The sequence below is a fragment of the Ursus arctos genome, unplaced genomic scaffold (assembly GCF_023065955.2).
Source record: "Ursus arctos isolate Adak ecotype North America unplaced genomic scaffold, UrsArc2.0 scaffold_4, whole genome shotgun sequence".
In the NCBI taxonomy this organism is placed as follows: Eukaryota; Metazoa; Chordata; class Mammalia; order Carnivora; family Ursidae; genus Ursus; species Ursus arctos.
This window is the reverse complement of record NW_026623056.1, coordinates 70579409-70606792: the sequence shown is the minus strand read 5'-3', so window position 1 is coordinate 70606792 and position 27384 is coordinate 70579409.

Sequence of the window (27384 nt, the reverse complement as noted above, 5' to 3'; positions counted from 1 at the left end):
ATGAATGGATAAAGATGTGGTATACACACACACACACACACACACACACACACACACACACACACACAATGGAATATTACTCTTCCATCAAAAAGGATAAAATCTTACCTTTTATAATGGCATGGATGGAACTGGAGGGTATTATGCTAAGGGAAATAAGTCAATCAGAGAAAGACAGTTATCATATGATTTCACTCATATGAGGAATTTAAGAAACAAAACAAAGGATTACAGGGGAAGAGAGGGAAAAATAAAATAAGATGAAATCAGAGAGGGAGACAAACCATAGGAACTCTTAACTATAAGAAACAAACTGAGGGTTGCTGGAGAGGAGGGTATGGGGAATGGGGTAACTGGGTGACGGGCATTAAGGAGGGCACCTGATGTGATGAGGATGAGCCCTGGGTGCTAAATGCAACACATGAATAACTGAACTTTACATCTGAAACTAATGATACACTATATGTTAACTAATTGAATTTAAATAGAATACGTTAAAAAAACACATAAAAAAGAAAATTTTGTATTATTTAAATCAATTATTTTTCTTGAAATCTGTTTGGCAGGAAGATGCAGGTAAGTAAAACTGACTAACCTAAGAATTTTTAGAAGGCTTTCTGTATAAAAGGATTGAACTTTTTCTCGGAGGCAGTAACTATAACTTCTTTTTCACTCCCCTACTCTCTCTCCCTCCCTCTCCAGCAAAAAAAGTTTTACTGCTTTAAAGTAAACTTTAAATAACTAGTTTAAACATATGAATCCATGCATGTGTTTTATTATTAATGACAGGAAACAGACATTCCAGAGGACTGTAATAAAAAAATCAATTTATATTTTAAAAAATATATTATAGCAACACTTCAATGAGTATTGCTAAGAGACAGGAAGAGTATCATCTATTTAGTATATAAAATGCAAAACGTTTTCTTTCAATCTCAACTCATTTCAACTTAAAATAATGAATTCATCTCATGGAACGCTGAGAGTAACAAGCAACTCACCTTTCCAAGCATGAAGGCGAAGAATCTTTGTGAAAATGATGCACTTCAGTTTTCCCCCTGAGTTAGCAGCCCTCATAGTCATTAAAAAGACCTACCTTACAAGGCAGCAAAGTTTACCTTTGCCTCCTGTCCCACATCTCAAAGACTCTTCCTACCTCCCCTCTCTTCCTGCCTCTTCTACGGAATGTGCTGAATTCTCTTGCTAGGAGTATCATCCCTCCAGATGGGGTGTATTGCTGTGTATGTCTGTGTGTTTTATATGGGTCTTGAGGATAAATGCCCTAAAACCTTAAGAATTACTATCTTAGGAGAGTTGTTGTATGCTTGTATATCATTTATTTAATTTTGAGTAGGCAATCTATATTTTTCATTAACTTGAAATCATAAAGATATTTACTATGAAGTGTCTTCTTATTTCTTATTTTGTTACAAATTTTCCTGGTTTCCACTTATCTCGCACAAAAAAAGTCATTTTTATTAGTCTCTTGTGTTCTTTCAGGTACATTTTAAGCATATATAAGAAAAACAAAGAAATAGCCTCTCTTCTTCCTCACTGTTTCTTACTCAGATTATAAAATGACATATACAATGTTTTTTATCTTGCCTATTTTTAAAATTCACAATGTATTTTGATAATTTTGCATTCATTCAACTACACAGGAAATTCGTATCTTAAATCACTAAAATATGACTTATATTACTATAAGAATGTATGGCTCTAAGTGCAGTTTATGTACTAAAGAGAATCATAATACATAATCAATTTGCATAATCAGTCATCAGATTTTTTTCCACTGGTGGGCAACTTTGAGTCTATAAGGTAACATCTTTAAGTAATAAGCAATTGTCCTTCAGTATAAGATCAAACACATTAGATACACACTTAGAAGTAAATGAGCTATTTTTCAAAGAATAATACATTGTAGATGAACATATGTGTTTGACTCAAATGAAATACATCACTTCTTAATAATTGCATGTTTAGAATTATTACAGAAATAACTATTTTATACAATACCGCAAATCATAAAATGAGCATGTGTGTAAAAATTTTCCAATCTAGCGGAATGTAAAGAACACTAGACTGCATTTCTAATCAGGACTTTTTAAATGTAAAATTTAAGAAGTGCACAGATCATAAATGTCCAGTCTATGTATTTTCACAAAGTGAACATACTTAAATAACCAGTATCCTAATAAAGAAATGGAATATTTACTAGCACGCCTCATGAAAAGAGCATAGAGACTTATTATCCTGGCTGAAAACAGAAGAACAAATACCTCTTATGGGAAGTTGAAGAAAAGTGTGCCTGGATGGCTTAGTTGGTTAAGTGTCTGACTCTTGGTTTCAGCTCAGGTCATGATCTCACAAATACCTCTTATGGGAAGTTGAAGAAAAGTGTGCCTGGATGGCTTAGTTGGTTAAATGTCTGACTCTTGGTTTCAGCTCAGGTCATGATCTCACAGTTGTGAGACTGAGCCCCAAGTCAGGCTCTGCACTGCGTGTGGAGCCTGCTTAAGGTTCTCTCTTTCCATCTGCCCCTCCCACCCTTCTAAAAAAAAAAAATGAAGTTGAAGAAAAATTATTAAACTTCTAAAAATATTAACTCCACTACATCACTGTCCATACCCCCTACCCTCCCAGCTTCCATACCAAATGCTATAAAAATAGTTCATGTTTGAAATCACAGGAATATGCAGGCTTAGAGTGCTTCACATTTAAGAAGGAGCAAAAGTCCAAGTTCCCAATTCCAAGAGAATACAATAAACTCTATACGAATTTGTGTCTAGAAGTTAAATCTCAAAGATTAGATCCAAAAGGAGGGCTTCTAGTACATATGAGCTTTCAGCACCTTTTTGTCATCCAAGCAATAATAACAACAATGTGGAAAGATAACCATTACTGAGTGTTTTGGTGTGATAGAAACTATAAACTATTCTAAACACTTGACATGATTATCTTAATGAATCTTCATAACAACTCCATGAGGTAAATGTAACTATCCCCATTTTAAAGATGGGCAAAGTAAGGTACAGAGGAGCTAGTGTGATCAAAACAATTTAGGGTGGGTCATCCAGCTTGGAAGCGTCAGAGGCAGGGTTTGAAGCCAGTCAGTCTATGTCTAGCACCACAGTGGCTCAGAATGAGTCTCCGCGAGAATCTCAGAGTCGGCTTGGCAAGACGGAGTGGAACATATGAGAGACCTCAGTCAATTAGGCAGCAGGTTATAGTAGGACTCCAGGCACAATCGCTCAGGGAACTGGAGTTCTGTCATCATTCAAAGTCTGAGGAGATAGAGCATGCTAGTGGTGGGTTCTTTCTCAGTTCCTCCACTGTGCTTCCCTCTAACATAGTAGAGAGGATAGTTTAGAGAATCTCCAAATTTGAGGTCATTTTCCTCCAGCAATGAGTATTCTCTCTAACACTGACCTCTTGGTAATGAGAGGCTTCTTTTAGTCCCATGGGCCTAGCCAGCGAGGTTTCATCCCAACAAGGCTCAGAGATATGTTCTCTTCCATCTGAGAAAAGAGTTCCTTGCCTTCTTATATTACTACATTAATAATAACATACAAATATATTAATATGTATATTTTAATGGCTTTAGACAAGTTTATTTTATGATCATAAAATCTAATGTGGGTAGACTTTATCGTCTAGTTATGTCATCTGGCATTGGTGGTCACCATGGAAAACTAAGAAAGAAATGGAAGAAGCAAACCTACTGAGACATGCTTCAGCCTAGGAGCTGGGCTGAGCGGGGCTGAACTTCAGCTGCTGGAGTCCTGAGTGCAAAGGACGCTGAGAACTACAGGGCCACACATGGGTATTTGGTGAATCATAGCTGCTTACCGCATGCAGCTTACATTTTAGAAGTTATCCACATTCCTGTTACCTTTCCTTGTTCTGGAGTATTGATCTTGGCATTCTGGTTGTTCAACTGTGAGTCTCAAATTTCATTGGCCATTTCTCCTGGAAAGCCTCCAAGCCCTTTTACAGGTTGTATTTCTGGTGGGGAATGCTGTGATATCCCAATGTGGACAAAACCCTGTGTTCTGAAACAAAACAAACTGAAACGAACACCACTTTTTAATTTTTTCAAAAAACATTCTAAAAAAAAACCATTTAAAATATTTTAATTTGAATTAATTTAATTTTGTAATGCAAGAAAAAAAATTTCCTATGATTTTCTCCTGGTGGCAGTGATAGGACTTTATAGGTGTTGGAGATAGAACAGTCCAGAAAATATACTGGTTGAGCTCTTCTAACAACTTTGCTTCTAAATTTCCGTATTATTACTGACTAACATTCTGTAATTTCTGATCATTTTTCCCACTTATGTGGTTTACATACTTTCTGGTCACTGGCTTTTTTTTTTTTTTTTAACTTTTTAATATTTTTTCTATTTAATTCCTCTTCGAATGAAATATTATAATAGTTCCAAATCACTAATATAGAATTTTAATAGCAGTGAGTCTCCTCACATCCTTGTATTTATTGTACCCTCAGAAGTTTTATCTTATATGGTTGCATTTAAAACTCATTATTTAACTGCATTTCCAAAGCTGAATAATATTAAAACATCTCTTTATTAGTTACTTAAATGGCGTTTAATAATAATTTCCCCAGATGAAAATACTACTCTGACATCCCTGTGCAGAGACCAATTTAGTTGAGACTCCAAAAGCTGTTTGGGGGCATATACATATAGACTAGAAACAGCGAGTTTTTTAGATGTATGCTTCCTCAGGATTTTTCCTTCAGATAGTCCACAAGGTACCTTATTGTGCTGTTTCAATGTTGATCTACAGGATTCCTGATAAACAAGTGTTGGATAATAGTAAGGGCTCCAAGTGGTGCCTGGGTGGTTCAGTCAGTTAAGCAGCTGCCTTTGGCTCAGGTCATCCTGGGATCCAGCCCAGAGTCAGGCTCCCTGCTTAGCAGGGAGTCTGCTTCTCTCTCTCCCTCTGCCTCCGTCCATCCCCCAGTTGTGCTCTCTCTGTGTCTCTCTCAAATGAATAAAATCTTAAAAAAAAAAAAAACATAAACAAAAACAGTAAGGGCTCCAAGATTCCAGAACCAATCAAATCCTGTAGGAAGAAACCCAAACTAGATGGCAAATTCAAGAATTAAATTGGCCTTTGAATCGCAGGTGACTTGGAGCTAAACTGAATATGCTAAATATTTACAGTAAAAAGAACATATTAACCTGGCTTCTTTCAGTTGTAAATAAAACATACATATACATTTATACATTAAATACACACATACACATATATATCGACTCAAACTAGCTTAAGGCAAAAGAGACTATAGTAGCCCAACATAATTGGGCAAGTCAAGGAATTGAACTAAGTCAGAGCTTGGCAGCATGGAGGGATTCAAAGGGTATCAAGACCATGCCACTCTATATACCTCTCCGCTCAGCCTCATTCTTAGACATTTCTCTCCACATGCAACAAGTGCTTGCAATCCCAATTATTACTGCAATCAAGCTGGTGAAGACCAATTGCCCCATCTCCTAAGGTGGGGGTTGGTAGGTAGGAGAGTTAGCCCTACCTAAACTGAGCAAGATTATTACGGAATGACTAAACACAGAACCTTCTTTGTCAAAATTATGTTTAATTTTACTAATGCTTATTGTGGTTGTTTAATCATGACTACTTTTGCTTTTATTTTCCTATTTAATATAATTTTTTTTTGAGAGAGAGAGAGAGAGAGAGAAAGAAAACACGAGGGACTGCAGAGGGAGAGACAGAGAGAGAGAATCTTATGCATGTTCCATGTCCAGCGCAGAACCCGATGCAGGGCTCGATCTCACAACCCTGAGATCATGACCTGAGCTGAAAACAAGAGTCAGATGCTTAAACCAATTGAGCCACCCAGGCACCCCTATTTAATATAATTTTAATTTACCACCTTTAGTCTTTGGGGTTCTACTTTTACTTTTTCTGGCACATATGTTAGTAATTTTACATTTTTGCTATTTCCATACTATTGTTAAAAGTATCTGTCAAATAAAACAGTGAGGCTGGTCTACACTGTAAATCAGAGATATTACCTGTCTCAGATGTGATATTGGACAAAGTTCAAACGCTGCCTGCACTGCACTGGCCCTGCAGAGATTCCTCTAGCAACTAACGATGCCTTTCAAGAGTGCATGGCAAGCTTTAGATGTTCAATAAATATGTATTGAGTCAATGACTGTCTTTCTTGTTTCTTACAGGAAATCCTTAACTATAAAATTAATCTACAAATTCAGTGAGAGTAGATTGTCCCCCTCACCACCATTTACAATTGAAAGAACTAAAAACATGACAGGCTAAGTAACCTATCAAGAGAAAAATAGGTGATTCATTAGGTCAGGCTTAGAATTTGTATAAATATCATGTAACTTGATTGAACAGACATTTATAGATGCTTACTATATGCAAACTACTCTGCTAGGACCTAGGGTGATAGATAATACACTATTCCTATTCATCCTAAGCATTCAATCTAATTGGAAAACTGTGGAAACAAATTGAAACAGAGTATGAATTAAGTACTACTTAGAGGTAAAGTAACAGGAAGTTCGGAGAAAGGTATGATTCATTATGATGGACACACCTCATAAAGACCTTTAAAAATGAGATGATTTTTAATATTCCCTTAATGGATATACACAACTTTCAGAGACAAAGAAGGAAGAATGCTGGGCTAATGTAATAATATAAGTCATAATTCAAACTGGTGAAAGTTTTAGGAAATTGGATATGCAGAGAAAATAAGTGCTGAAAAAGTTGGCATCACAAATTTATTAGATTCCATTGATAGAAAAAAAAATTTCAGTAATGGTAGACACTGACATTTTGGGGGAGAGACTTGCCATAGCTCGCCATACAGTTGAGATTTCTAGCTTGAAACCTTCCCAGTGCAGAAGGAATAACTAGTTGACTCACTTACGGCGGGTCTCTCTATCCTCCCAACGTTCTCAGTCCAGTGCACCATTTACAGGGGTGAGAATACTGCCCTCCCTAAACCTTGCCAAGATAAATACATTCATTTTGACCTGACCCATTTCCCACTGGCTGGGCTCAGTTTTTGTTCCAGTGCCTTCATTTTACAAAGATCCCAGATGAGGAACACTTGGGTGGCTCAGTGGGTTAAGCATCCAACTCTTGGTTTTGGCTCAGGTCATGAGCTCACAGTCGTGGGATGGAGCCCCACGTAGGGCTCTGCATTCAACGTGGAGTCTGCTTCAGATTCTCTCTCCCTCTCCCTTGTGTTCAGTTTCTCTCTCTCAAATAAATAAAATCTTAAAAAAAAAAATCCCAGATGAAATCTTCATGACCTATGCCAGATGCCTTTTAAGATGGATATCCATATTAGAACAGATACCCCAAGGTTCTTAGCATCTAATCTTGCTTATCCCACCCCTCTTCAAATTTATACCTAATCTCTGCTGGGCTCTTTTCATATCCAAACCTATCCCAACAGTTTTGTTTCTTTTATCTGCTTGCTAATTTCCTCTAAGTTCAGCCCACCAAGTGACTGGTACCATGCTAAGATAGCCAAACCCTGTTGGCTGCAATAGCAGCGAAATTTCTTTGTGTCTCAAAACAGACTAAAAAGAGAATTGGGCAATAATAACATTCTGTTGTTTTGTTGGTATATACTAAATAAGACAAAATGATCGGTCCCTTTGGGACATTTTGTTTGGATACTAGATCAGAAAAGATTGTTTTCTGCTTCCTTTGATATTATAGGCATTTTGATCATGCTAATAACCATTTAGTAAACAATAAGTAGTCTGTACTGGTACAAGCCTTACAGATATCAAAGCCTGAAAATGTCCAAATAACAATCTAAAGCAGCGAGGCTAGCTAAATTATGAGTGTCTCACAAGATGTACCTTCAATCAGGACATTACAATTCCAGTAACACGTGCCAAAAGAAGAATTTTTCATGTATTAGAAATTGGATCCAGATAATTTGCTTGACATCACCTAACGACTTAGAAAACAAACAAACCACTGCATCCCTGTTAGTGTTTCCTGAATGCTGAATGCAATCAATAAAAGTGATTGCTCTTTAAATGATAGTGCCACCACTTCTTCCAAATAACATGATGGGTTTCGGCTTTCTGCTTCCATCCTTGTTTGTATGCCTAGCTAAAATAAACATGGTGTTTACACATTTTCACTGCAGGATCACTTGCACTTTCCCTTAAAGTGCAGTTTCATCATAGGAGAATCTTTAATACATAATTTATGCATAAAGAATAAAAGGACTAAATAAAAACTATTCCCATTTCAAGAGAATATTTAAAGAAAGTTTCCTATAAATTGGATTCATGATCAAATTTCTCACTAAAGTTCAAAATCTCAGTACACTTTGACAATTTACTATTTTAACTATCATTTACCTAAGTTTTAAATTTATTTAGACCACTTGTTTAGCCATGACTTTATTATTTTTTTAGTTTTATACACTTAAATTTCCAGTGAAAACGTGCAAAGGCCCATTAGTAAATAGTATATACAAAAGTGTAAATGGATGTTTGTATTGCTCTAAATCTAAATTTACAGACTTTAAAAATAAGAATTCTCTTGTTTCTATTTAGTTTTGAAACTAATATTAAATTTGTCCGGGCTGTCATGATCAAAAGTAACTTTTTCAAAATGTGATGTATGGTTCAATACCTGTATCTAAAACCAAAAAGAGTCTCTTATTGATCTATTGATTTCTGAGGGCAATTATGGTGGTTTCAGACGTTAAAACTGCTATTAACTGCGATATTGTTTGGGCAGTGGCAAAGCCATGCTATTAGTTAATGTTCAGACTGATATTGATTGGCTTTTTCAACAATAAATATAAACTTACTAGACTCCAGTGTTCCCCTGTTTCTTTTCTGACAGTTATAGTACCAGCAAAAAGAGAGACTCAAACCATGTGTTGTACAACAAACCCACATCTGAAGCAAAATTAATTACTCCTTTAGTTATGTCCAAAGAGCACTCTACAGGCCTCTAATGTAACACTTACTACATAATATTATGATTTATTTTTGTACACGCATTTTAAGTTTTTAAATGCCAGTGGTGCACTTAACAGAAAAGCTCTCAAATATTCGTCATGGAACAAAGAATTTCAAATGAATAAACTAGGATGGAAAAATTTCAAACAGCAAAAACAAGTCTAGAGAGACATGTTCAATAAAATTTTGTGGACATTGAAATGTTCTAGATCAGTGCTGTCTAATGTAGGAATGACTAATCTTATGTGATTATTACACATTTGAAATGTGTTTACTGCTACTGAATTTTAAGTTTTATTAGTTTTAAAGAAATAAAATTGAAATACAAAGATACATCTAGTTAGTGGCTACTGTATTGGACAGGATATTTCTAGAGGTTAAGAAATAAATTTTGACAATCTTTCAAAAGTGTAGATAATTTTCCTTCTCAAATGTTATAAGTCAGAAGTACAAAATGGAAATTCAACCAAAGGTCACTCTACAGCTATGAGACACATGTCATAGTCAAGTTTTAGTGATGAAGACCAAAAAAACACCAAACTTTGAAATAAAGAGAAGATATTTAATAACCAGATCTAAAGACCCTGCAGTTGATGCTTTTAGCTCTCACAATTAATTACTGAGCTATACATCAAAAATCACCTGAAGTAGAAGCAAAAATTAATTACTGAAACCCAGAGCAAAAACCAACTTAAGTAGAGAGATGTGATCCCCCCTCAAAAAAAAGGAAATTAAATGTCAAAGAGAGATGGCCAACAGAGCTAGTCACTATAAAGCAGTCAATCAATATTTATTCATGTTGAAACCTGCAGGTTTCAAGCATGAATTTCCAGAATGTAACTCACAATGCACCAAGACCGTCTGCCATGCCACCAAACCTCCCCTGACCTGTTGAAACTCTGATGTTCATTTTTTCCCTTTGGACTCATTGTTTGGCCATTGATTGCTTTTAATTTGACTTACTTTCTTCTAGCTTAAGTCATTTACCCATTCAATAGTTACTGAGTATCACGTACATGCTGTTCAGTGTTCTAGGTACTGAGATACAGGTCTGAACAAGGCAAACCAAAATCTCTGCCTTCCAAAGCTTGGAGGAGGGAGGGGGATGCAGAAAATGAACAAACTACATAATTAAAATACATCGTATGCTAGTGAATGTCAAGTGCTATGGAACCAAATAAAGAATAGGGCTAGGGTGTGTGCGTGTTTAGGATGCAAAGCAGCAAGCCATAGGAATGCATGGAGGAAGAACATATCAGGCAGGGGTAAGAAAAAGGGTGGGAGGCATGCCTGAGTGGCTCAGTTGGTGAGTGTCCGATTCTATCTTGGCTCGGTCTTGACCTCACAATGGTGAGTTTAAGACCCACGTTGGGCTGGGCGTGGAGCCTACTAACAGAAAAAAAAAAAAATGGGTGGGAGACACAAGTCTCTGAAGCAGAAGCATGCCTCGTTTTCAGGCAAAGCAAGAAAACTGTGTAATTGGAACAGAATGCAACAGGAACAGAGTAGGAAGCCGAACAGAGACACAATAGGGGCCCAAGAGTGTAGACTTTGAAGGCTATTTCAAAGACCAACTTTTACTCTGAATAATATGGGAAAATGTGAAGTAACATGACCTTTGATAGTTACTCTACCACTCTGACCACCATGTCGACCTGAGATTGCAAGGTGTCGGGAGCAAAAACAAAGAGATCCAGTTTAGGAGCTCAGGATTAAGAGACTTTACAGTAGCCCAGGTGAGAAATGATGGTAGCTTGAACCAAGGTGGCACCTGCGGAGGTGGGAGAAATGATCAATTTCTAGACATGGTTTTTAACGGAACAACTGAGGCACCGTACCGACTGGATAGATCTGAGATAGATGCGAGGAAAAGAAGCCGAGACTTTTAACTGAACAATGGAATGAACAGAGTGTATTTGCTAAAATGGAGGCAACCAGGAAATTGTGCTTTGGGGAGGGAAAAATTAGGAGCTAAACTTTGAAATTGTTTGATTTGAGATGTTTCTTGGATAACGATGTATTATGATCCATTGTAAAAATTGTAGAGTTCAAAAAAAATTGGAACTACAGGTATAAATTTGGGAGTCATCAACATCTAAACTCTACACGAAACCCAGATATTAGGGAAGAGAAACAGAGGGACACAACTGGGCCTAACAGGTGCAGGGTTGCCCATGATGAAGGTGAGGGGAAGCTAAGGGCAGAGAAAAGAGAAATTAATATTGTTTAATGACACCTGAGGGTATGACCCTACAACATCCCAAGGATGACCCTGAATTCCTCAAAGAAAAACACTGTGCAATATTCAAAATATAAGTTCGTCAAACAGAAAATTCTGAGTTACATTTTAGAAAGTGTTCACTGTAAAGGTGTGCATATAAACATTTTATTAATGAAAACTTTAGCTTTCAGTAACTTAAAAGATCCATTCTGGGATGTATACCCTGCCATTCCCAAAACAGATTTAACTACTATATCTATCTGAAATACATGCGACCATTAAACTATACTGTATTATAGATTTGCAAATTGCTAAAAGACTAGATCTTAAAAGTTCTCACCACAAGAAAAAAAATTTGTAACTAGGTAAGGTGATATTAACTAAATTTATTGTGGTCATCGTTTTGCTATATATATGTAGATTAAAACGTGTGTACACCTCAAATTAACAACATTTTATATCTCAATAAAACTGGGGAGTGGGGCTGGACAGCTCTCAGAGAGGACAGCAAACTTGTTCCCTGTCCTTTATTCTGTTTCATTCCCCATATGCTTTTTTTTTTTTAAGACTTTATTTATTCATTTGACAGAGAGACACACAGCCAGTGAGAGAGGAAACACAAGCAGGGGGAGTGGGAGAGGAAAAAGTAGGCTCCCAGCAGAGCAGGGAGCCCGATGCAGGGCTGGATCCCAGAACCCCGGGATCACACCCAGAGCCGAAGGCAGACGCTTAGCGACTAAGCCACCAGGCGCCTCAGATTCCCCATATGCTTATTAAGTTTCTGGAAAGTTCAGAATTATACAACAGTAAAAAACCCTGCATCTACTATTTGATCCTACCATCTGTAGCCTGAAAAAATAATTCTTTCGGAAGTTTATTTAAAAAAGAAAAAATCCAAGTGACACCTACTAAGTAAACTAAAGCCTTTCTAGAAAATTAAAGTCTCACTAGAACAAACCAATGGGATTTTCTTGACAGATCTTACCCAGCGGTCTTTTGTGAAAACATAAACAGGGGTGATCAGGTTGGTTTCTTTCTAGAAGTTAGTCTCCTTGTGTCTACAGAGAAGTAGTTTCCAGGAGTTGCTTTGTTTGCACCCGTAAGGGAAGGAGGGGAAGGGAAATAATAGTTCTACATATTTTATTAAAAGGAAATGCTATCTGTGTTATTATGTAAAGCAGCTCAAACTCCACTGTTACACGTTTTGAAATTCACTCAGGGTGTTGAGTATTTTTTCCAGGTACAGTGTCTCAGATGGAAATAAGAAACTGCAATGGGAAAAATGCCCTGTTTTCTATTAAAAATAAACTAAATGTCATAATGGTGAATCTGGCATTTAATGTAGTTGCAATATGTTTGTGAAAGTATGAGTATTACCATCATATATTTACCTATTCTCCAGATAACCAGAGTACTCATTTTAAAACAATCTTATAGGACCATGGTATGATTTCCAGTCAAGCATCCATAGTGAGGTCTTAATAGTTTCTGGTAAGACGCCAGATTTTATGAATCTCTTTTCCATTTCAATAGTTATAACATATTTTTGAAGTACACAGAATCTTAATTAGTAAACTGCAGAGATGCCTTGAGATTTTAATTATAAAGTTTTAAAAATTAATTTCTTGAAAACACAAAAAAAAGATGCAGAGTTTCATTTTTTTTTCAGTTAGCTGATATATTTTTAAGAATATTTTTCAGTCACTGACTTCTCCCTGAGCTATCGCTTTTAAGAGTATTAAAAACATGTAATCATAGACTTTAGTTGCTTTTAATTGCAGTATGTTTGTTGAGTCCATTTCTCAAATACCATAGCAGCTTTTGAGCAAATATGAGATGTTAAATAACATCATGATGCCAGGTTTTTTGACATGCAAACAGAATCTAAGATTTGTATCGTGTATCTTCAAAATGCTGTTTTTCCATGAGAGCTTCTGTGAAGAATGGAGTACACAATATTTCCAAGTATCAGTCACAGTCACACCTTTACTTACCCCCGCCATGGATCAACCTACCCAGACTGCCTAAGATACTAGATGGCCTTCCTTTTAACTAACATTATGTCAGCTTAGCGGCTGAAATGCTTAGCGGCTGAGCAGAGTATTACATGCTTTTGATTAATACAAAATTTATTATGTTATTTTCTAAAATACTATTGAGTTGGTGATCAAAAACTTCCAAAATATGTGGTAGAAGAGAGAAAGTAATTTAAAAAGACCCTTAAATGAAAAACTTGGGAATGGCAAAGTTTGAAGGAGCCATAATTAAAGACCTCTAATTAGTATAATTGGAAATCCTTTGTATTTCACTTACAACAAGAAAATGGAATGTGTAGCTAGAAACAAAACTTGACTTTTTAAATCCATTATGCTGTTTTTCATAGCAATTTAAATGGAACTTGGAAGAGTGTTTGAAATTTTAAGCAAACGGTATGCTTACTTTTTATGCGTGCCTATACTTTTACTTGTACATTTTTTGGCAATCACTTAAGACTAATGCAGAACTTCATCCAAAATTTGATTGAAAAGAAAGATAATTCAGCTCTCCCAGCTGACATTTCCCTCCTGTGTCAAAAGGCGCTAGATATTCAAATGGCTCTCAAAGAATTCGCCTCCATCTCAGCTTTCCCTCATGATCACAAAATTACATCTGAGCCAGGATCCTCTCAGATTTAATCAAAACAAAATTCTTCCAAATCAAAGGATCACTAAATAATATAAATTAATAATTCTGGTGGTTTTAAAATTAATTTCAGTTACAAATCTAAAACCCACTGAATTTAAAACTAAGTTTCATTTAATGACTGGATTAATGTTTACCATTTAAAGTATTATTTTTGATTTATATCAGACACCATTCTCCAACAATGATTTTTCAAGATGAACTTTCCTTTTAAATTATTCAAGTTAATCACTGACATTGAATGATAACCTAGCCCTGGAAGATGTAGACACACACGGAATATTTACCATCTACGTTAAACTGTACAGGATGTTATACTTTTAAGGACCAGATGAAGATGAAAATCTGATCTTGCTTTGTTGAAAACCAAGTATCTTTTCTATCAGCATCATTCTATTAAAAGTTCGATTTTGATAAAACTACTAAGAAACATAAAATGTTCAATTAAGGACCAATTCTGCAGTTGCATACTTTCTATTTTTCATCTGTGTTATCAATGAATCAACTTAAAATGTATTAAATAATTTCAGAATCTAACTAAACTCCATTTTCTCAGAAATTATTAGAATAAAAATATGACTTTTAACAAAAGAAGTTGTCATAGCAGCTTTATGAACTTTAATAAAAATTGTTTACAAAATGTAAACTTCATCAAAATGTGTGTCTGCCTTCCTCTGGTATATAAGCAAAGAGTCACAACATATAATTCAAGAAAGTAAAAGAACAAAACAAAACAAATACCCTTAAGTGAAAAATTTGGGAATGGGCACATTCTCTAAAATTCAAATGATTCTCTGCATCTAAAAGATGGAGTTTTAGAATACATATGAATTAAGTCAATTTATGTCAGTTGTTCACTGTCAGATTGGAAATGGTTCCTGTCCTCATTTAATATGTCAAGGAAAGAAAATCCTTTTCAAAAAGTATCAGTGAAATGCTTGGTTGTTCATTTCCTCTGTCAAGGAAGTTGACTAAATCAGTATGCCTCCTGGCCTTCAAACTAGAAGACTTTCCTGTTATCAAATTAGGACCAAATTAATAAGCAAATTACCCATCTGGGAGCGGGGTTCAAATGCAATATGGCTATATTTTTATTACCTTTCCCAAATCAGCGACTTTGTACCATAAGAGTTTATTAAAATTTGCATGAACATTTTAGCATTTTCCTATTTATTAAATCCAAGTGTTGTAATGTTTAAGCAGTAACATGCTTACAGTAGTGAAATAAAGAATAATTATCAATAACAGAAAGATCAGTGGCCTTTTTTTAAGATCTAAACAGCTTCGTTGAACTGATAGCCTGGTTCTTTACATCACTATTTTATTGGGAGTGAAATAGTAACCAGATATTATTCAGATATTAAAAATATTCTGTATCTCCTTCTAGCCCTACTATAACAAATTACTACATACTTTGTAACTTAGAACAATAGAAATGTATTCTCTTACTGTTCTGGAAACTAAAAGTCTGAAATCAAAGGGCTGGCAGGGCCATGTTCCTTCTGAAGGCTCTAGAGAATTCTTTCTTGCTTCTTCCTAGCTTCTGGTGGCTCCTAGCTTCATCACTCTAAGCTCTGCCTCTGGCTTCACATGGCCTTCTCTTCCCTGTGTGTCTTGTCTCCTCTTCTTATAAGAACTAATTAAATTCTTAACTAATTAAATCTACAAATATGTACAAATGTATAAATCTACACTATTTTCAAATGAGATCACATTCATAGGTACTGAGAGAATTTGAACATACGGTTTTGGAGGGAGATACACAATTCAATGGACTACAGGCTCTAAGTAATTAGAATAAAAATTCAACTGATTCAATCCCTGTTCTAAGAAATGTGAAGGCTTTGCTAAATGTATCAAATGTCCAACATACGTGAGAAATGAGATGGATGGGAATATAAAGAGGAAAACTAGTTATCTTTGTTTGTAATTACTTTTACGTTCATTTTATTCTCTCTGAAATTATATTTCTAATAGGATAAGGAGAAGAAAAAGTATCTAAGCGCAGTCCTTGTGAAAGAAACAAAAAGAACAAGTGGAAACATTCTGTGCTAAGGTTATGACCTCGAGGTAAACAGTTTACTTGGAAGTTCGATTTGAGAGATTACTGAATTCATTTATATTCTTTTTTTATTCTTAATTTTATACATTTTGTCAGTGTAATTCTTTAAATATAATTATATCTACCATTTTTGTTGTTATTTGAGTCAATAGACTTTTTTATTGCTTTAATGGTATTATGACTATGCAAATGGAAAAGATTTTTTAAATACTCTGAGAATCAACACAAAGCCAAAATCTCTAACAATTAAAATCCAAAATGCTGGCAATGCCAAATACTAGCAAGGGTGCAGAACAACAGGAATGCTTGTTCATTCTTGTGGAAATGCAAAATGATAGAGGTTTTTGTGTGTGTTTTTTTTTTTTAATTTTCTTTATTTATTTGACAGGGACAGCCTGCAGAGAAGGAACACAAGCAGGACGAGTGGGAGAGGAAGAAGCAGGCTCCCAGAAGAGGAGCCTGATGTGGGGCTCGATCCCAGACGCTGGGATCACGCCCTGAGCTGAAGGCAGCTGCTTAACGACTGTGCCACCCAGGCGCCCCGACAATACAGGGGTTTTGCAAGACAGTCTGGCAGTTTCTTACAAAAGTAAACAGGGTGGTACCATAAAATCCAGCAATTCCACTCCTACATACTTATCCAAAGGAGTTGAGGATTTACCTCCACCTCCACACACAAATCCACACAAGAATGATTCTAGCAGCTTTATTAATAACTGCCAAAACCAGAGGCATATTGTTCTAAATATTAGTCTATTAATAAAGTTGTGCTTCACCTTATCCTAAATCCAGTTTGACCGAAACAATGCGGCCCTCGAGAGTCATCTGGGATTACCCTCCTGACCCATGATGCCTGATGTATGAGCTATCATTCCACTTTTCCTCCTTTCCATGTTTTCTGGAGCTCTGTTACAATGATATCTAAAAGCCAGCAAATAAATCAAATCTGTTATTTGAGAACTAAATCTCTGAATATAAACTTATTAACATTTTAAGTTTTCTATCCTACAGGAAATTACTTAATTTAATTCCTTGGCCTGTAAGATCTCTCTCAATATCTTTAAAATGATATTAGACAAGAGGCTGAATTTTTTTTTAAATGCCATTCCATTAGTTTTATAATATTTTATCTTCAAGAACAAGTGTACATGTTAAGTGACAGCATCAATACTCTAACATGTGCTCCATTTTTTATTTCCTCTCTTTTGGTGGCAGAGCTGTCCAATTCCATAGAATGGACTTTTTCCCTTTTGGTGACGTTATTACTGCAGTTTTTTGTTGAAGATTTCCATATTTGTGTAGAAATACATGACGTTAATATTGAGAGCACATCTTGGATTCACACAGAAAATTAAGAAAAGGGGAAACTAATTGTATTTAAGATTTTATTCGTCAGAGAGAGAGAGAGAGCACAAGCAGAGGGAGCAGCAGGCAGAGGGAGAAGCAGCCTCCTTGCTAAGCAAGGAGCCTGATGTAGGACCTGAGCCGAAGGCAGATGCTCAACTGACTGAGCCACCAAGGCATCCCAATACAGTTAGTTTTCTCTTCTCAAGAATATGTTTGTGGTAATGCTACCACAAACACCACCAACATTTTCAAAGTGCAAAACGTTGAGAAACCCTACTCTTTGGGAGTTTGGAGATTTAGTTTTATATGAGGATATATTCTGCCAAACAATGTCAAATCGTATGGTATAAATCTATTATGGTTTCATGTGAAATTATATTATTTCTGTTAAATAACTATAATGGTCTTTTTAAACATTTTATAGCAATAAAGATTTATAAATTATGTTAGCATTTGAGATATAAAGCAGGGAATAGGCTATTTAATCAACTATTTGTACTATTTTAACCTTGTTGCAACATTTACATGGTCTTCTGTGAAATGAAACATATCTTACTGAGTTTCCATTACCCTAAGATTAATAGAATGTAAAGCCTCTATAAACTATTATATCTACCTAGGGAATATGGGAGTTCTTTGTATAATGTACTGCATAGCATCTAACTGAAAAATCTAATTAAGTAGAACTGGAGTTGCTAAAGGAACCTATGTGCTTTCAATAGTCTGTGCTATTTGCTGACCTGTAGATAACTTTCAGCTTGCTATTTTCAAATAAATAATAAAGTCCACTAATAACAATGGCTTTTCATTAACTAAATGCCCTGTGATTGTCAACTCAACTGTAAGTCTCTCTCCTTAATGGTGACCCAAAGTGCTTAGGTAAGTTTAAACTACCATGAAATATTTATTTGGTTGCATTTGCAAATTATATGCTCATGTGAATAACTGTGAGACAAAGCTTCCCTTTCAGCTCTTATTTTGCTCCCCCCACATTTGATGGTCCTTCACCTACTGGCCCCGTTACTCCCTGATGTTGTCTTAACTATCTATCTTAAGAGCCAAGGAATGAACTTTGGGGGAGCTAAATTTGGATTCCTTTTGCTTGTCCACAGGCTCAAAGATTACTCCATCCCATGGTGGCACTTTGTCTCTAAATAGTTGCAGGGGAAATGAGAAAGTAAACTGCCCAAGCATGTTGCTTTGCCAGCCTTACGTGACTCCTTGGAAACAGGTAGTAGAAACAGCCAGTGTGTCACAGGACTAAAAATGACTGCTCATGAGACATGATCAAAGTTTTATTCATTAGATACAACCTATACTCAGTTCAGTACTGGGGGTGGGGGTGGAAATAAGGGTTTGAGCAAAATTTTAAATTAAAAGCTTTTTAAAAATATGCTTAATGGAAAACAAAGAGATCACAAATAAGACCTGTGATGGGGTTTCCAACACTGCACATTTTAAACTTTGCAAGATGACAGCATTGTTTCCAAATGTTCTTCTCAGAGGAGATGGTATGCACAGGCAGGCTCTTATCCAGATATGGTAGTTCCACTGTGCCAAAATCCACCTCTCACAGTAAAGTTCCAGTTTATTTTCAAGCTGTGGGTTATAGACAGTTGACAGCAATTGGCATCCTCAGATACCAAAGAGTCCCTATTATGATCCTTGGCAGAAGATACTGTGCGCTGAAAACATAAATTGGCCTGAGGTAACTGCTCAAGAAGATGGTCATTTGTACGGTTGCCAGAGGGGAGGCCGGGTACGGAAGGGTTAAACAGGTGCCGGGGAGTAAGGAGTGCCCTTGCTGTGAGGAGCACCCGGTGATGTACGAAAGTGTGGGACCGTGAAACTGTACACTTGAAACTAATACTACACTGGATGTTAACTGGAATTTAAATTATTTTTAAAAAGATGGTAACTTGCTTTCTAAACCCAGTGTGATTGAAGTAAGTACTGTGATAATCTTGGGTCTTGTTAACTCTGGTCTCTTTAAGAAGTATATCAAAGTTGGGTTTTTTTGTGAATATGGAAGACAGTAGTAGCCAAACCAAGGCAGACACAGCTACCACAGTGACTGTTGAAGAAACCCAGCTCTCTGTATCGGCAACATCTCTAGTGGAGACTCAACAGAGAAAGATGCTGGAGAAGACTTTGTACTTTTCAGTCATAAAAGAGAATTTAATTTTGGATTTCAGTCCTTTGGCCACTGAACTTTAACTTGCAAAGGAAACTAATTGGATATTAATTTTCTCCATTAAGTTAATAAGTAGATTTATATTCAAATTTGTTATATTTCTGTGTTGCTAGCATTACTGGATGAGAAGCATTTGTCTTGAAACCTCTTTATGCTATAATTTCATTTCAATAAAGAACATCTGATGCAACTGAAGTTTTAGATGACAAAACGATGAATGTTCAGTGTTAGTTGCATGAGACAATGGAGTGAATCTCATTACTGTCGCATTCTGACCCATATCAGAGCCTTTTGTTCCCAGAAAGATACCCAAAGGAGCCATGGCTGGAATCAGAGCAACGGCCTCATGAAGGCTGCAACTGGAGATGGGGAGTCAGCTGATCTCCTCCACTGCGGGGTAAATCCACAGGATGGACAATTCTGCAGATCCACCCTCTCTGGATAATAACCCGCCTATGCATACAATCTCCTCTAAGAGAAGGGCATTTGGGGAAAAACAATGCAGTCTTTTTGGCAAGTTTAATAGAATAAAACTTTGGGAACTATTTAAAAAAAAAAAAAAAAGACTTTTCTCCCACACAGAAGTTGATCAAAGAGTGTAATATCCCTGGTCTTTCTTCATACACTTTACTCACTCTGACCACAAGGAGATGCGGTGACTTTTCTAACTGGTAAATTAGAAATTAGAATTATATTCTTCCTTTTTCTCTTAGGAGCTGCCTTGCCTGTAGGCTGAAAGCTTTCTCCTCTACTCTTAGGATAACAGGATTTGGCTTTCATGGTGGGAGCCTTCTTCTGGTCCTGTTTTACCATAATTGAACAGGTGCATTTGTATAATTCTAAGTTTTATTTGCCATGTCCATTTGGCTCTCACATTAAGCTACATACTAGATCTTAGACTTTAGTAACAAAAAGTTGATTTTTCTGCTTTACATTTTCCTTACTCTTTTGCTGTGTTTATTAATTTTTAAGAACCCAGTGAGGTAGAAAAAGACACAAATTGTTTGGTACCCTCAAAGATCCTAAGGAACACTGTGCTCAGTCTAACATCTTGGAATATGTCTGGTAATAGTTTTAATTGTAGTTATAAAGTTATTCACACAAACTGTAGGACTAATACTGACCAGCACCATAAAGTGGTACAGCAAAGACGCACCCTACACAAATCATCCCCCTCAGTAATACTTTCCTGAAAACTGTCTTCTAGACTTTAACATCCAAATTTCAGAGCATGTACATTTTTTCCCTAATACAATGTTGATCTGCTGATGTTTATATAGAAGTTTATAACTAGGCTCCCAAAACTCAACAAATGAGGTGCGGGAAAATTCCTCAGTTACAATCCAGATACAATTAAGATGACATCAGAATTATGTATAGACATTTTTAAAGAATTCCAAGTACCAACATAGAGCAAGAATGTCTATCACTGGAGCTGAAGGAGGCATCAATGCCTAATGGATGCCAGGTAATAATATCCTTGAAAGTGACAAGGACATGATGAAGAGCTACTCCTAAAAACAGGAGCCTTGTTTTATGAAACATAATCACCAGAAAAGGAGAGAATCCATCCTGCAATGTTTTCCTTTTCAATCACTGACCACCTACTTCAAAGGTAGAGGAAAACCTTCATGGTCAGAAAAACAACAGCATTACCCCCAAGGAGTGCTTTATAAAGCAGGTAATTTCTATCAGTTCTTCTGCTTTTGATAGTTTGCTTGGTCAAGTCCCTTTCTATCCCCACTCATCCACATCATCATGTTGTCCTATTACAGATATGACAGTGACATCCTCAGACCCCTCCCTAATTTGCTTCTTAACTTCATTCAAGCTTTAAGTTTCAACTTCACTTGGTAGATATTCATGGCATGAAACTTCCAAATGCTTTGTCATATATTTTTGTCTGCTTTTAAAAATAAGTTTACTTTATCCTTAATTTACTTAATTACAAGTATGTTTGTGACTTCACATACAAACTGTCTACATGTTAATACACACAAAGCAATTTTTAAAAATATTTGTTATCTGAGGAGCAGGAAATGATGCTCGAAGCATTTCACATCTGCACACATATATGACCATACCATCTTTTCAAAGTCATGTTCTAGGACATTTGTTTGGATTTGGGGGTTAATTTATATTACAGGTTTACCCATTTAAAGTAATGGGAACTAGGAATAAGCTCTTAGCACTTTCATCCAAAACATCGGATTTTCAGAAACAGACTGCTGATTGATAATTGTAAGATGCTGTACTTTTTAGGAAATACTTTCCAAATCATACAATATTAAAATATATGCATATGTTATATATACATTATACATACATATTTATATAAGCAACTACCTTTTTAAGAAAGGTAGCATGGTATCTGTGTGCATATATATGTTATATATATGTATGTACATATGCGTGTATATACACGTGTTATATGTACATATATATATACACACACAAGCACCTATATGTATGCTTACTTGACTTGCATCCATACATTCTCACTTCCTTTCAGTTTCTAATAGGATTGCTTTAGAACAGATTACAGGATTTAGACATAAAAATCATTATGATTATTGGTAAAATCGAATTATTGGTAAAATTGAATTATTAGTAGGAGATACAAGCAATATGCTGACTTTAACAATGATAGGTTTTCCTATCAGGGATTTCATTATAAAATTCTATTTAGAAAAAAAAAATTGTTATCACTAGAAAAATGACATTTACCAAACATATATACTACAATGTCAAGATGATGTTCTGTTTTGGGGTGCTTGGGTGGCTCACCAAAACTCTTGATTTTGGCTCAGGTCATGATCTTAGGGTAGGGAGATCCAGCCCCGCACTGAGCTCTACACTCGGCAAGGAGTCTGCTTGGGATTATTTCTCCCTCCCTCTTCCTCCCCTTCTGCTCCTCCCCCACTCACATGCTCTCTAAAATAAATAAAATCTTTTAAAAAAATTATCTTGTTTCTAAATTTTTAACGGAAATTTAGTTTATGAAATGATTTAAATATTAAAAATATGCAGAAATACATGTGCCAAGAACTGTTAAAAATTGGAATTGAATATTGGGGAAAGTAGGTCATATGTTACACCATACACAAAGGAATTTTAGTGAAGAGAAATGAGCTATCTTGAGAATTTCTGAAGCACTCATTTTCTCTGGTCTCCATGATGCTACTCTACCGTATGGTTTTCCTCCTACGTTTCTGGACGCTTTTAATCAGTTGTTCTTAAATCTCCTTCTGCTCATTCCCTAAGCTCAGTGTACTCATTAAGTCATTTTTCTTCTCACTTTATGCATCTTTCCTGGCTACCTCCCCTACGTGAGGTCCTTAACTATCTTATACATTCTGATTACTCCAAATCTGGAGTCTGTAGCCATTATCATTTCTGGATATCAACCTACATATTCTACTCTTGATGAACATCTCCACTTAAATGTTCAGTATGTCTAACAAGTCAGTGTTTTCTAAAAGTCTCCATGCATTCTCCAGCTCACAGAATGTGCCATTGTCTACCATGATACCCAAAACAAGAGTGAATTTTACTCATACCTCATCGAAACGCACATGTAGTAGACCACCAAATTGTGTTGGCATCAGATCCATAACAGCAATTAAATCCACTCAATCCTCTCTCTGCTATTCCTAATCTTGGGAAGGTTGTCATCATCTTCCTCTAGACTGCAGCCATATAAGTGGCCTAACGGCTTCATTTCTTGCTGATCTTAAATAGGCTATACACTATTCATCGTGAATATTTCTAAGATACAATCTACTCAGGCCAATCTCCTTAAAATTATTCAATAGTAAGTAAAATCCCAATTCCTTAAGAACCTTTCCAGATATACCTTCCACCACATGTCCTCTCATCCTGTTCAGCCACACTAATTGTTAGTTTCTTACATATGCGAGTGTTCTGCATCTAAACTTTTGCACAAGATTATGCAAGCTGAAATACTACTTCTACAACTCCAGTTCTTCCTTCACATGCCTACTCCTACCAATCCTTTATAGCTCCACTTAGGTATTCTTTCTTCACAAAGCCTTCTCTAACATCTAAACACCAGGCTAGGTGTTCCTTCTCATGTGCTCCATAACACCTGGCACTTAGCCCTCTTTGCCTACTACCACTTTGACCTATAATGGACTAACGTTGGTGCGAAGGCTTCCAAGCTATGATCATCATCACTACAGGGATCTTATCTGTTATTCCCAGTGTTTTGTACAGGTCTTAAGACACAGTAAGTGTTCAACCTATATTTCCTAAAAATATGCATAAAGATTAGGAGGAAAGTAATATCTCAACCAGTAACATTGACAACGGAAGCTGACCTGGGGATTGAGAATGATTATTTCAGTGTAGGAATGTATCGAGATTGAAACAGTACTGGAATTCCCAAGGGAACATTTTGGTGTAGATCTGAAAATAGCTTTTGATTACAGGCATAGGTTTTAGCTACATGAATGTTGGTGATAATTAAAGTGGCAAAAACAAACTAGGTCCTTAATATAAAAAAAAAAAAAAAAAACAGGGCCCAAATCTTTGGAAGGAATAATGAAAGTGTTTCTTAGCATACAATGATCAGTATTACAGTCTTGAATAAAAATTGACATTTGATTTGGCTTTCTGCTAATGTGGTGAGAGATTCTTTTTTGCTTTGTTGACTAGCTTCATAAATCAGTTGCTACAAAGAATTGTTGTTTATTATTCCAAGGAAACATAATGGCTGATATTAAAATACAAAAAATCCAAAGATATTCTGATTGATATAAAATTAAATACCTATTTTGATATAAAAAATAGCTAATAGTATATTTAACACATTAAAATAATATCTAAGATTCTAGACAATTTTATGAATTCCTTTTAAGGAATCCTTGCTATCCCTGATGTAGTTAGCCATCAGGGAATGAGGAAATTACTGAATAGGAGGCAAATACTTGTGATAATAGACATTCAACCATATTTTAATGTGATAAAATATTTAATGTGCAGATATGTAGAAGAACATTGCTTTTTCAATTTTAGTTTCAAACTGCTTTCAGTAAATGGACAAAAATTGATGAAGATATTTATATTTCTCTAAACAACTCCACTTTCCCAAATGGGTTCATATTGATTTTGTGAATGCTTCTCCCCTCCCAAAAATGTGTTCCTGTCAATTATATGCAACAGTCACCACTCAGTTCATTGTAGCATAGCAATGCTGTAGGAAATAGAAATAAACATTTCCAGTTGAAGATATAAAATACCTTTTTGAAAAGTCTCCCATATCAATGAAGGAGAAAAAATTTCCTAAGATTTAAAAATGTCATTATCCTTTTTACTTCATTAATAAAAGTTTCATGTTGAAAATTTTACAGCGATAATAATAGTTGATTGAGATATAGTAAGAAACCATATAAGGGGAAATAATTTGAGCTGATTAAAAAATCTGACACCCCAGATTAATATTAGTAACAGGCATGATATTCTTGCTATTTCCATACAATTTTTTTATCACCAAATTTAAAGTTGAGATTGATGTAGATATTTAGTAATTAAAGGTACTGACAGCCTAAAATAGAGTTTACCATTTCATTATATTTGCAGAGGGGCGCTTGGGTGGCACAGTCAGTTAAGTGTCTGCCTTTGGCTGAGGTCATGATCCTAGAGTCCCAGGATTGAGCCCCATATCGGGCTCCCAGCTCAGCAGGGAGTCTGCTTCTCCCTCTGTCCCTCACCCCGCTCATGCTTGCTCGCTCTCTCACACCCTCTGTCTCTCTCAAATAAATAAAATATTTTAAAAAAAGGTCTTAAAAAAAAAGATGTATATTTTCCAAGCTGAAAAGGGCCTTGAATATCATTCTGATCCAACACCCTCATATTCATATTACACATGAGAAAATAGGTGACAAGGATATACATATAACTTGTACAGGTCACACCACATTTACCACGCTCAAAAGGATCACATGTGCATCTGACCTCAGAATCTACTTGGAGGAGAGAGGATATGCCAGTCACTGCCCATCTGCTTTTTTCATGTGGTCATTAATAAAAAAGTTTGTTTATTCTTTAAGTACTTTTCTGTGCCAGGCACTACTATTGGCTGTAGAAACAGTGGTGAACACAGATAATTGATAATATCCCCATTGTCATTAAGTTTGCCTTCTCCTGGGAAGAAATCAAAAGTAAATAATTCATATGTAAATCAGAATCCTATAACATTACTTAATTACATATGTTAGATATACTTAAATAATGTATAATATAATAATAAATCATGAATATCAGTGCCAGGCAGAGAACTGAAATAGATAGAACAAAAAATGGCTTGGTGACTACTCTAAATTGGGATTCAGGGAAAGCCTCTCTTGAGACAAAAAAATCAGCCAGCCATGAGAAGATCAGGAAGGAGATAGCTCAAGGAAAATGAAACAGGTAGTTCAAAGATGCTAAGTTAGGGACGAAATTAGCTTTTTCAGGGAGCATAAAGGAGGTCAAGGTTAGGGGTGCCTGGGTGGCTCAGTTGACTCTTGGTTTTGGCTCAGGTCATGATCATGGGTCATAGGATCGAGCCCCATCCACCCCTCACTCAGCTTGGAGTCTGCTTGGGATTCTCTCTCTTCCTCTCCCTCTGCCCGCCCCCTCTGCTCATGCGTGCATGTGTGCACATGCTGTCTCTCTCGCTCTCTCAAATAAATAAATAAATGAAATCTTTAAAAAAGGAAAAAGGGAGGCCAAGATTGACTGAAGCCTGGAGACAAGGGTCAGGGGAACCATAGGGAATGAAGTCATAGATGGGGGCAGGAGACGGATCATACAGGACTTGGAAATAAGAAATCTATTTTATTTTAAATGTGATGGGAAACCATTGGATATTCTTAATTCTGGGAAGAGATTAGAGAGACCAGAAGTATAATCTGATTTGAGATTTTGACTGTTTCTGGCTTCTTTAGTGAGAAGAATGGACAGGTGGAGAGTAACAGTGAAAGCAGAGACTATTTCAGTGGCAATCTGGGTAAATCATGGGAAGAGAGTATTGTGGTTCGCACAGGGTGGTAGCAGTGGAAATGGAGAGAAGTATACGTGAATTCAGGATATCCTTTTGAGATCAGGTTGATTGGATCTGCTTCACTGAACAGCAGCGGCAGATTGAAGAAAAGAGTTTTCCACTTGGAAATTGGGTGGATGGATGGAAATTGGGTGGATGGATGGAAATTGGGTGGATGGATGGAAACTGGGTGGATGGAGATTTACCAAAAGAAGGAAATGTAAGAAAAAGCTTTTCTTCCTCACACTGGAAAGCTGCATCAGTAGGTCTGAACATCAAATTCCTCTCTCATAAAACTGAGGAAGGTTAAGACCATTGTGATTTTTGACCACGAATTCACTAACTGAAAGATAAATAAGGGTCTTACCAAATTTTCCAGCTACTGATGACTACAAAGTGTGTTGAGCAAGATAAACCTGCTCTGTCTAGATCAGCCTTTCTCAAGATTCTGATCCTGGAGCAACCTGAAAAAAACATTTCATATCTCAGGGAACCCTCGCATAAATACTATTATCTCAATATGTCATGTATTAACACAATCAGTAAGTGAAAGATCTAATAATCCAATAATAATTGAATGTGTTTGGTTTGGCCAACTTTTTATGTGATTTCCCCTCACCAAGATTATCAGTTATAATACAAATTGGTATTTGGATTTTTCTTCAGCTTTTCTTTAACTCATACTTGATTTTTATTTATTTTTTTTACTCTTTATCCAAAAAGTCTTACTACAAATTTCTACTATACAAAATGTTACTGAGCAGGGACAGGATTAGTGTTTGGTACAGGATTTGGTACAGGATTAGTGTTCGCT